Source organism: Leptodactylus fuscus, chromosome 1 (assembly GCF_031893055.1).
Source record: "Leptodactylus fuscus isolate aLepFus1 chromosome 1, aLepFus1.hap2, whole genome shotgun sequence".
In the NCBI taxonomy this organism is placed as follows: Eukaryota; Metazoa; Chordata; class Amphibia; order Anura; family Leptodactylidae; genus Leptodactylus; species Leptodactylus fuscus.
In genome coordinates this window covers 157139895-157150249 of record NC_134265.1, presented here as the reverse complement: position 1 = coordinate 157150249, position 10355 = coordinate 157139895, and the positions used below count along the sequence as shown (strand labels likewise).

General features: G+C 42.1%; 1 protein-coding gene across 5 annotated transcripts in view; it reads left to right on the top strand.

Annotated features, from left to right (window-relative positions):
• Positions 1-690: 690 nt before the first annotated feature.
• RFX3 (regulatory factor X3) overlaps positions 691-10355 on the top strand; it is a 213599-nt gene continuing 203934 nt past the window's right edge. For all 5 annotated transcript variants that reach the window (XM_075279001.1, XM_075278996.1, XM_075278982.1 and 2 more), the window contains exon 1: positions 691-923. The gene's annotated coding sequence lies outside the window, so the exon portion shown is untranslated. The remainder of the gene's footprint in view (positions 924-10355) is intronic.

Sequence of the window (10355 nt, the reverse complement as noted above, 5' to 3'; positions counted from 1 at the left end):
AGGAATTGCTAGCTGAGGCGTTACCTGCTTAACATTCTCTAACTAGAACTGCACATGGCCATAACCCGCTCAGAGCTGGGCAGTGGCCTAATATACCTGAGGTATTGCCCCCAGTATTGTACAGCAGAGCTATGCTATGTGAGCAGTCACCCTCTATGAACAGTTACATCCAGTCATGAGACATCAGCAGCTGTCCTATATAGTGGTCAGTTACAGTGTATACAGCTTCAGTGCTATGTCTGCCATCCCCCGACATGAGCAGAGCTGGGGTGTGCAGTGTGTCCATGCTCTGTAGTCTCTGTGCATTGTTTCTGTCATCACCCCCTCGCAGCAGGCAGATGCACCAGCACAATAGGGCACAGACAATAGCATGGTAGCGCACTGCCTATTCACTTTCCATCCCGCGTCCTCCTCACAAGTGGCCTAGAGAGCCGAGGGGACGGGTATTGTCCACCTGCCCCTCACATCGCCCTATTATCACCGCACACAGGCTGCCTGCCGGTAACGCACAATAAAGCTACACTACGATTGAATAAGAAGCCTCTCGAGGCCACGCCCCTCTGGGCTGTCAGGCCGCGAGTGTTTGACGAGGCCCCGCCCCTTGGGCTGTCGGGCCGCGAGTGTTTGACGAGGCCCCGCCCCTTGGGCTGTCGGGCTGCGAGTATGTGTCGGGAGGTCCCGCCTCTTCCTCCTCTCAGGTTAGGTTGCCTCCCTCTTTTGTGAGTTATAGCAACTGTTGCCTTGTGAATCCAGCGCCATAGCCACCGTAGTCCTGGCGACTGTTACCCATCAACAACAACTACTCCTCTCCTCCTCATCCTCCTCCTCCACCACCATCACCACCTCTCCAACCTCATCATCACCATCCTCCCCATCACCCACAACAACCAGCACCAACAACAACATTCTACTCCACAGCCAAGGTGAATATTTTCTTCTTCTTCTTCTTCTTCTTCTTCTCGTGTATCTGTGTTGTACTGCTGTGTGTGTGTCCCGGTGCGGGCAGCAGAGGAGGCTGTGATGATGATGATGATGATGGGGGGATTATTAGGCAGGTGCAGAGGAGGGCATCCCTGCAGCATGAGAACGTGGATTGTGCTCTGTGCCTTCCTCTTTTTGTCTCTGGCAGTGTCTGTGTTTTCATCTTCTGGTCTAATGTCTGGCATCAGAGGGGGAGGAGAGGAGGGGTAGCTGCACTGGGGCATTTATTGGGTTAACCACCCCTTCTGCTGCTCTGAGCTCCTTCCTCTGGATTTGCAGATCTTGTTGTGCTCAGAGGGGAGGATATGGGGACTGGGCTGCTGAATGGCAGAGATGCTGGAGGAATGAAGACTATGGGAAATGATGATGAGGATGCTGTCACTGCTGCTGGGATGTCCTCTGCTCTATGGGAAGAGGATGTTTGCTTTTTCTTTGTTTGTAACCCTTGCTGTGTCAGGAGGGCATACACCTTATTGCTGCCCAAGTATTGAAGGAGTTAACCGCGTCTTCCTTTGTGCTTCAAGTCTCCATTCAGGATTTGCACCCCTTGGACATTATTTACTGACTGGGAAGGGGGGAGGGAAGGGTTCCCTAGTGAGTTTTACAGGTGCATGTTGTATATCCCTAGGTCCCTTATTAACCCCTCGGCACCAGACAATGACTTGGTGATGAAGGCTTTGTGAGCACCATGTGACAGATGAATGAGTATGGAGTATATCTAGGAGATCCTTCCTCTTCAGGCTGGGGGGCCTCAGTGTGAGGGCCTACAAGCAGCTCGCACACTTGCCAGTCTCACATCGCTTTCTGATCTGTCCCATAGTTCTCTGTGGTGTATTTGGTATTTCCTTTACGGAAAACTGAAATTGAAGACGGGTTGATCATAAAGAATGCATGAACCATGTGAACTTGAAACGTCTGGGTGTCTTATCTTATGACGCTGTTCACATGCTGGCACCGAGACCAGCCCGGCTTGTGTGGATAATTTTCTACTCACTGTATTGATCTCTTGTTTAATGGCTTAAATAATTTGAAGCTGTAGATTCAGGACTTGTTTGTAAGGCGCTGTTCACATCACATTAGACCCCGTCACAAGGTTCAGACATATGCCAGTATATAGACATTTGCTACCCATTAACTCGCATGTAAATAAAAAACACTGTGCAGTATGTTTTTTATTATGCCTTCTTTTATATAGTAAAGTTGCCTCTATGGAGGCCAAATGGACACTTACTTGAATGGAGCCTTATCGATACATTCAGCTGGAAACAGTATGAACACGTCCTAATATACAGCGGGGTCATTTAAGATTTGCACAGGTTTTTTTGCCCATTTCTTGTACATGTGCTTTTTCTTATGCCTCGTCCTTCCCTGAACTTCATTTACTAAAACGGCACAATTGTGTCTTAAATTTTGTGCAAAATTCACCTTGTGCAATTTGTGATTCCAATGCTATCAGATATTTTCAAGGGACGTTTAACCAAATACATTGTAAAATGTTACTACAGGTAAAACACACCCCTTACCCTGGCAAAAAACAACGTGACCAGCCTGATGTAAAAGTCAGGAAAATAGGCGCAGACGTAAGATACATGTAGCACTCCTAGCGTAGAGCAGAATTAGAGGAAAATAGGCACAAGAGGCTTGATATATGTTGCATTATGCTGGATACACAATCTACGGTATATACTTGTCCTGCCTTCTGACATTGCTTGTAACGGTAGAGTCAGATAATGACTTCCGTCATATGATGTCACAGTTCATATTTATTGAATTGTGTTGTATATTATGTGCAAATTGTTGCATGCTGGAGATGACAGCCATTAAAAGTTGTATCTGACAACAATGGTTCTTGTATACAAGTCAGTAAAAACGGCCACTTTAAACTAACTATGGAGGGACTTTTTCATCGGTTTCTATGAAGAGTTGTCTAAGGCCTTATTCACACATCAGTGTTTTGGTAAGTGATTTGCATCAGCGATTGTGTACCAAAACCATGAGTGGGTCAAAAACCCAGAACAGGTGTAAATCTCTCCATTATATTTTCTCAATGTATAGTCTCCGCTCTTGGTTTTGGCTTAATGAGCCATCTTTATGATGTCATAAATTGAAGATCAGCGGGGGTTTGATACTCTAGACCCCTGCATGTCAATTGTGATACCAAGCACAGCCACTATATAGTGTACAGCGCTGTGCTTGGTTTTCTATGAAGAGTCCCAATGCTTACATGAACACTTCCTAAAAACTTCAGAGAGCTGATAGGTGTCTGAGTGCCAGACCCCAGCTGATCTTCAATTGATGATTATCCTATGTATTATATGTATATTATATGAAATATGCAAAACCCCTTCACAATCACTGATGCAAAACACTGCCGTGTGAATAAGGCCTTAAGATCTGGGAAGCAGTTCATGTATGTCAGGTCAGTTCAGTAGCCACATTCAGGCCACTAATTCTGATCAGTATATAGAGCATATTTCTGGCTCAAACACGGCCATGCGAAATAGCCCATAGTTAAAGTGGGCAGCACCATTGCACTGGGCCTTATATCATTTTGTAATGTCCATGTGTAGCTTTATAGCAAGTTACTTCAGCCATTTGTAGATTCACGACAAACATTATGCGTTTAGATGTGATAGATTTTTATTTCCATACATTGACTGCAATATATATTTTATTATTTTTATCATTATTATTATTATTATTCATATATGTAGCATAAGTGTCACATGATGTTTGTTTATATGGCATTAAGATCCTAGCCCCTTCTTGATGGAAAAAGGCCCCGCTGTCTAAATCCAGATGACTTGCTTGTTTGTTTTCCAGGTTCTTTTTTCTTTCTCAAGCACTTTCACACGCAGATTACTCTCTTCATTAAAGCCTACTTCATTCTTTGCAGTTACAGCGTATTTCCTGGAACACACACAAAGACTACAACTGACTTCTAAGAAATGGGGAGATATAGAGGGATATGATGGCACCTGGACTGCCACTGTTTCCCTACATTTTATTTAGGAATCATGCGCTAGTTTTTCCGGATATTATGCTACCCTTGACACTTTTTGCTTTTTGTCAGGATAAGGAGGCGTAGCCTAAATGGAGATCCTTTTCATAGTATAACAAAACATATAACATATAACAAAAAGGTGCAAATGCTCTCTAGTATATGGTCAGCGTAAAAAGCCTGTCAGATCAGACTGCATTAAATAAGGGGAATTGCTGGGGGGGTTTTTGTTTGTTTTTTTAATCAAAAACGGGGAAAGTGCACATGCCTTATAAAGGTACATCTAAACTAACGAACATGCTCAACATCTAACTAGGAGGTGTGTGTATATCATAAATAGACACCACAGTAAAACTAGTCTTAAAAAAGCCACAATTTTGTATAATATGGCCAAAAAAGTGCACATGATAAATAACTCCCAATGACTGTACATGTAGTCCAGATATGCTACATGGATGCAGGAATAAGCACATTTTATGTGGCTTTAACCTGTTTGGGTTTTTATGGAAAACCTTAACCTCCACGTAGCTTCCCGCAGCAAAAAAGCGCTATGCGTTGCTGTCGCGGTTTATCCTGCAGCACTTTTTGCTTCAATTATACCTATATGGAAACTGCTGGTGTTTCTGTCAGTATAATTGACATGCTGCAATTTCCAAAACCGTGATGGTTTTGGAAATCACAGCCTGTCCACTGTGTGTATTTTTCCATAAAGTAGGGATCCACTTTGCTGTGACTGTAAAACGTCGCGTTTCCGCCGTGGGCAAACCCTGGAGTTTCCACCATGTAGGACTGCAGCTGCACGTCAGGTAATAGTTGTGTTGCAGAGTCTGTATAATGCCATTCATGGTCACTTAAGACTAGTCTGCCTATTCTGGGCCTATACCAAATGCGTTTTGTGTCATGGGGTTTCTAAGAGTTCAAATAAGAACGTGGAACACCTGTAACCCCTAGAGTGGTGTGTATATTAACACAGCCGCTATTAATGTTATCAGTTTGATTTTTTTTTTTTTATATATCAATGTACTATCAAACAGGAGTTTTTACTGTCTTCTGCTGTCAATAGAGCAATCTCCACTATCCAGAGACCACGCACTTGACAGGACAGAGATATTGGGAGCCAAACTATGGTAATCAATATCACAGGAACTGAGGCAGCTAATGCCAAAAGACACCCCAAAAACACAGTCTGTTAAATTCCCCACCACTATCTTGATGGTGTCACTTGCATCCACATGACTGCTATAGCCAATCACTAACTTCAGCCAGTCCTTTGTCAAATATGCAAGTATGAGTTCTCACACTCTATGTAGCCCCTGCACATGGTTATGTTATTCGGAAGTGGCACAGAGCCATAACAAAGTAGTTAATATGGCAGATTCTACGACATGTATCACACATGTTTAAATGGTTGTGATTTTGTATGCACATATTTCTCAGGCAATGTGCAGTTGGTTGCAGTTTTCATTACAGTTAAGGACAATTTAAAGGGGTTTGTTTAAAAAGGTCTGTTAGTGCTATTAATGGATTAAAAGTACACCCATATACTTTTAGCGGTGTATTGAGTGATTTCTAGTTGTCAGTGGGAGCTCCTTGTAGCTTCTGCATTTGTTTAGATGGTGTTAGCTTCCTACTATGTAACTTCCTGTGAGCCTTCCACGCTACCTCCCTGTCACTGCTCCCCCTCCCTGTCTCCCTAGCTAAGCTACTCTAAGCTATCCTGCCCACTGCTAGCCGTTCTCAAGTAACAGACTAAGCCCGCTCCATCACATCATACTTACCTAACTTCCGATCTGGGAGACGGCTCTTCCTTTCTTTTTCACTGTGTACAGGCTAGAGATGCTGCGCTCAGACCGGAAGTATCTGTGAGGACTGCGCAGTAGAGATGGATTGCCATCTCTACTGCGCATGTCTTGCAGTCACCTCCAGACTGTACAAGCGCTTCAAGAGAGGAGGAGCCGTTCCCAGACACAGGAAGACATGGGGTTGGGGAAGGGGAGAGTACTGAAGTGAAAGTGTGGGCAATTATATTGTACTTGTTTTTTTTTTTTTATAGAAGTTAGACAGGGGGAGGGGGTTTAGTGTGTGTGTTAATTCATGGTTTATCCCGAACAACCCCTTTAAGACCGGTTCTTTGCTGATCTAAATTGGGGTTCAAGTATTTTTGTATTGCAATGTGGAAACACAGTGGGGCAGATTCATTAAGACTGGCGTTTCATACACCAGTCTTTAATAAATGCCCCACCTGGTGTAAGGTGTGTCTGAATTATCAAGAGGCTCTGGCTTCTTAGGGAGCCTGCACATGGAGTTACGCTCCGCTCATTTTGAACGTAAAACTCGTTCAGAATGAGCCCATAAAACCCAGATCCCATTGATTTCTATGGGTGCCGGCATACATGCGCTACCCATTGAAATCAATGGGAGGCTTTTTTCCCCTATTGCTTTCAATGTGATACGCGCGTATGCCGGCACCCATAGAAATCAATGGGATCTGGTTTTTACGCGCTCATTCTGAATGAGTTTTAAGGGAGCATTCACACGATGTTACGCTCTGCTCATTCTGAACGTAAAATATGTTCAGAATGAGCGCGTAAGAAGCAGCTCCCATTGATTTGAATGGGTGCCGGCGTGCCAGCATACGCACGCTACCCATTCAAATCAATGGGATGCTTTTTTCCCTATTGCTTTCAATGTAATATGCTGAATGGAAGTCTAAACCAGTCAGGAACTGCTTTAGAATTTCTGTACACACCAGAAAACTTGTGTGAGTTATATTTAGTATGTCAGACTGAGGTGTCCAGCCCACTCCACCCACATTTGCACAAAGTGAAGACCGAGGTCCAGAATGGTGTATGTGGCTCATATTGGGTGCAAGAAAAGACCTTGCACCAAACATACACCACCTAATGACCACCCATCCACGCCAGAATAATGGTGTACATGGATTTTGTTTGTTTGCAATGTATATTTGCATTCCATATTTTACATAGTGTAGTTTGTGTTATATTTTTAGTATGAATTCTGAATATACTATTAAGTGTCATTGTCTTTTTCACTCTTGACACAGAGTCTAAAAACATCAATTTTTTGAACGTCATTTCACAAGGCCAAATGTTTACAGAGACTTTGTATGCGATGTATTTGTGAAGAGAGGATTCTGCAAGTGCATTGGTGTTCTGATGCTACACAATGCACCATAATACCTATGCAAGAACCCTTCTTGATACCCGGTAATGGCTAGCAGCATCATTAAATTATTCTTACTTTTTCTATCATTATTAGTAGAATAATTATCATCTTGATTAGTAGCATTAATATAATTTTTAATGTTTCATATTCATTTTCTTTCTGTGTTGGCTGAAAAATTACATGCTTCATCTGACAGGAAATATTTTGACTAAATCCTTAAAAAAAAAAAAAAAAAGTTGGAATATAATTTTTTTCAACAAGCAGCATTTTTCTCTCCACATGATTTGTGCGGAAAACACACGGACCCCATTATAGTCTATGGGGTCCGTGTGGTTTTTTAGCTCACCAGTAATGCGTTCAGTATTCCGTTCATTGGACCCCCAAGCAGGCTCCCTGAATGGAATACAGATGTGAACCAGGCCTTATAAAGCTAGGTCTTAGAATTAGGCTGTGAATTAAAGGCACGGGCGGCACAATGGGGATACAGGGATGTCACCTGTGTGCCATCAGTGCACTGAGCATTCTTCTGTGGCCCCTTGCAAGGGCTTCAAAATCGGACAAGAATAGGACCTTCTCCATATTTTGTGGCCCAGACTGTCGGCCTGCACACGGGACTGTGTAAATCACATTCATGTGTACGGGCCCATAGAAATGAATGGGTCAGTGTGCTATCCATGAAATACATGGATAGCGCACTGATCACGGCTACCGTCGACTGCAAGGGGCCTTAAGTTGAGAACCCCTATATGTAATCCTCTTATTGCTTAGTAGGGCACAATTTAAGATGACTGGTTTCACTAGAACAGGAACCAGTCAAAATAGATGTCTTCTGGGGTAATAAGGCTGATGTGTCCTGATCAGTCACACAATGCGAACAGCGCTGCTTACAAGGCCTTGCCCACTTGTGGTGGCCAATGTCCTCATGCTTTTACTGGTAGAACTAAGACTATATTCACATGTCTCGTATTCTTGGCTGAGTGTTTTCTGTGATCCATGAAAAGGTACAGCATTCTTGATAGTATTTGAGAAAATGGAAACACAGTTCTGTTTTCATGGATCTGACTCTTGAAAGTCAATGGGGGGAATTTATCAATCCGTGTACACCAGTGTTTTAGCTTAAAAGGATATAATTGTGACACACATTTGGTTGAAGGCCCTTTCTTGCACCAAATCTGCACCACAAACTCTGTTCTATTCCTCATTTGCCACATTGTGCGAATGTGGGCAGAGTGGGCCCGGAGCGGGCATGGGAGTATGAAAAGCCTTCATGGGGTTTTATTAAGACTGCTCCCCAATGGGTCCAGGAAAAAAAACAAGATGCTGACTTGGCCATGAAAAAAAAAAAAAGGGCAACTGAATGGAGCCTGAGGCTTTACCCGTACCAGTGTGTATGAACAGACATACAGCAGGACTTCACATAGCATTCTATTGTGTGCTGTTACCATAAAACTCACATAGCAAAAAAAGACTCAAAAGAAAAAAACATATGAACATTGATCTCACTTTGTACAACAAACTATCATTTGTTAATTTAATGCTCTTTTTGGGGTTCTGAAAAGAAAGGAATGAGTTTGTACCCTATAGAAATGAATGGTATACAATTTTTTAAATGATTTATGTTTCATATTTCTTTATGTGGATATTGCTTCTTTGTGCTTTACTCTGTACCCGGTACTTGTGTGCATGTGTCACTTATGTAAGCTGTCTGTGCCATTTGGGAGTAGGAGCGTTCCCATTACACAGAGTAGACTCTATGATGCAATAGTTTGTTAATTAGAGCCGTCCCCAGGGGCCCTCTCGTGATGTCAGCATTTTTTCTTAGGTATATTTAGGTTCATTGCTTTTACTGCTTAAATTGGTTACAGTCAGTTAGGCTGATGAAATAGTAGCTCGAGTCCATTTATTTTAAGCAGGTAAAATGCCAGTGAAGAGTCCGATGAGTGGCTGTCGGCCTCTACTGTATAAAGTCGTAGTTGCATCTGATGGCTTTACAGGAAAAGATGTCTTATGTTAATGCACCCTTAGGGCCCGTTCACACGGAGTAAAAGCGCGTGTATTTTGGCAAAATATACATGTAAAAATAAGACGCCCATTGACTTCAATGACATTTTTTTACACGTGTAAAAAAACACGTCAAAATACACATCAAAATTAAAAAAAATAATAAAATACACATCAAAATAGTCAATGGGAGTCTTATTTTTACACTGTATTTATTACATGTGTATTTTGCCAAAATACACGCACGTTAACTCCGTGTGAACAGGCCCTTATTAGGCTGGGGCTCCACATTGCGAAAACACAGCTTATTTGTTGCAGATTTTGTTGCGCTTTTTTTAAGCCAAAGCCAGAAGTGGATTGAGCAGAAGGTAGAAGTATAAGAGCTTCCTATATATTTCCCACTTCTTTTGTAGCCATTCTTAGTTTTGGCTCCGAAAAACGCAAAAAAAGCTGCATTTTTTCATTCCTATTCTTATTAATTTGTATTCCTATTCAATTACAAAGGATGCCTGACCTCTCCCCCTCCACCATTGTGAATAGATGGGGTGGCTGCACCAAGCCTGCTAGCTCTTGAGAGTTGCAGGATCCAGAGGTGGGCCTAGTGTATACAGATATGGCAGAATTAACCTAAACTTCTGTAATTGGTTACACTACAGAAATGAGATATATTATTGCAGACCACAAAAAACAATGACAAATCATTGGAAAAGTTTTTCTAATGTATTTTCATAGTTTTTTATTTTATTTTATTGTGATCAGTAATAAGATATAACGCTGCAGCAGTTTAATCAATTGCAGAAGTTCGGGTTAACTCTGTTACATCTGTACATCTTGTTGAAATGCCATGAATGTCCAAGCTACCAGTTGGATGTTATATAATTTTCTAAGGCTTCTTTCACACCATGTTATTTAAATAAGTTTACTGTATGTGCCAGAAAAACTAACCTATCAGAGTCTATGTAAAAAAAAAAACAAAAAAAACATACTGTATGGTATCCATTTTTAACTGGCTGCAAATGCATGAAATGGAGCAGGCTACCACGCTAATAGAGACTTCTTTTTAGCCTTTGGCAGGTGAATTAGGTTCTCTGGTTCTGTTTACCATTGATGCCGAGGGCTTTCCTTTGGCATACAGTAAACTAGAAGTAAAAAAAAGTGGTGTGAATGAAGCCTGAGCTGATTTACT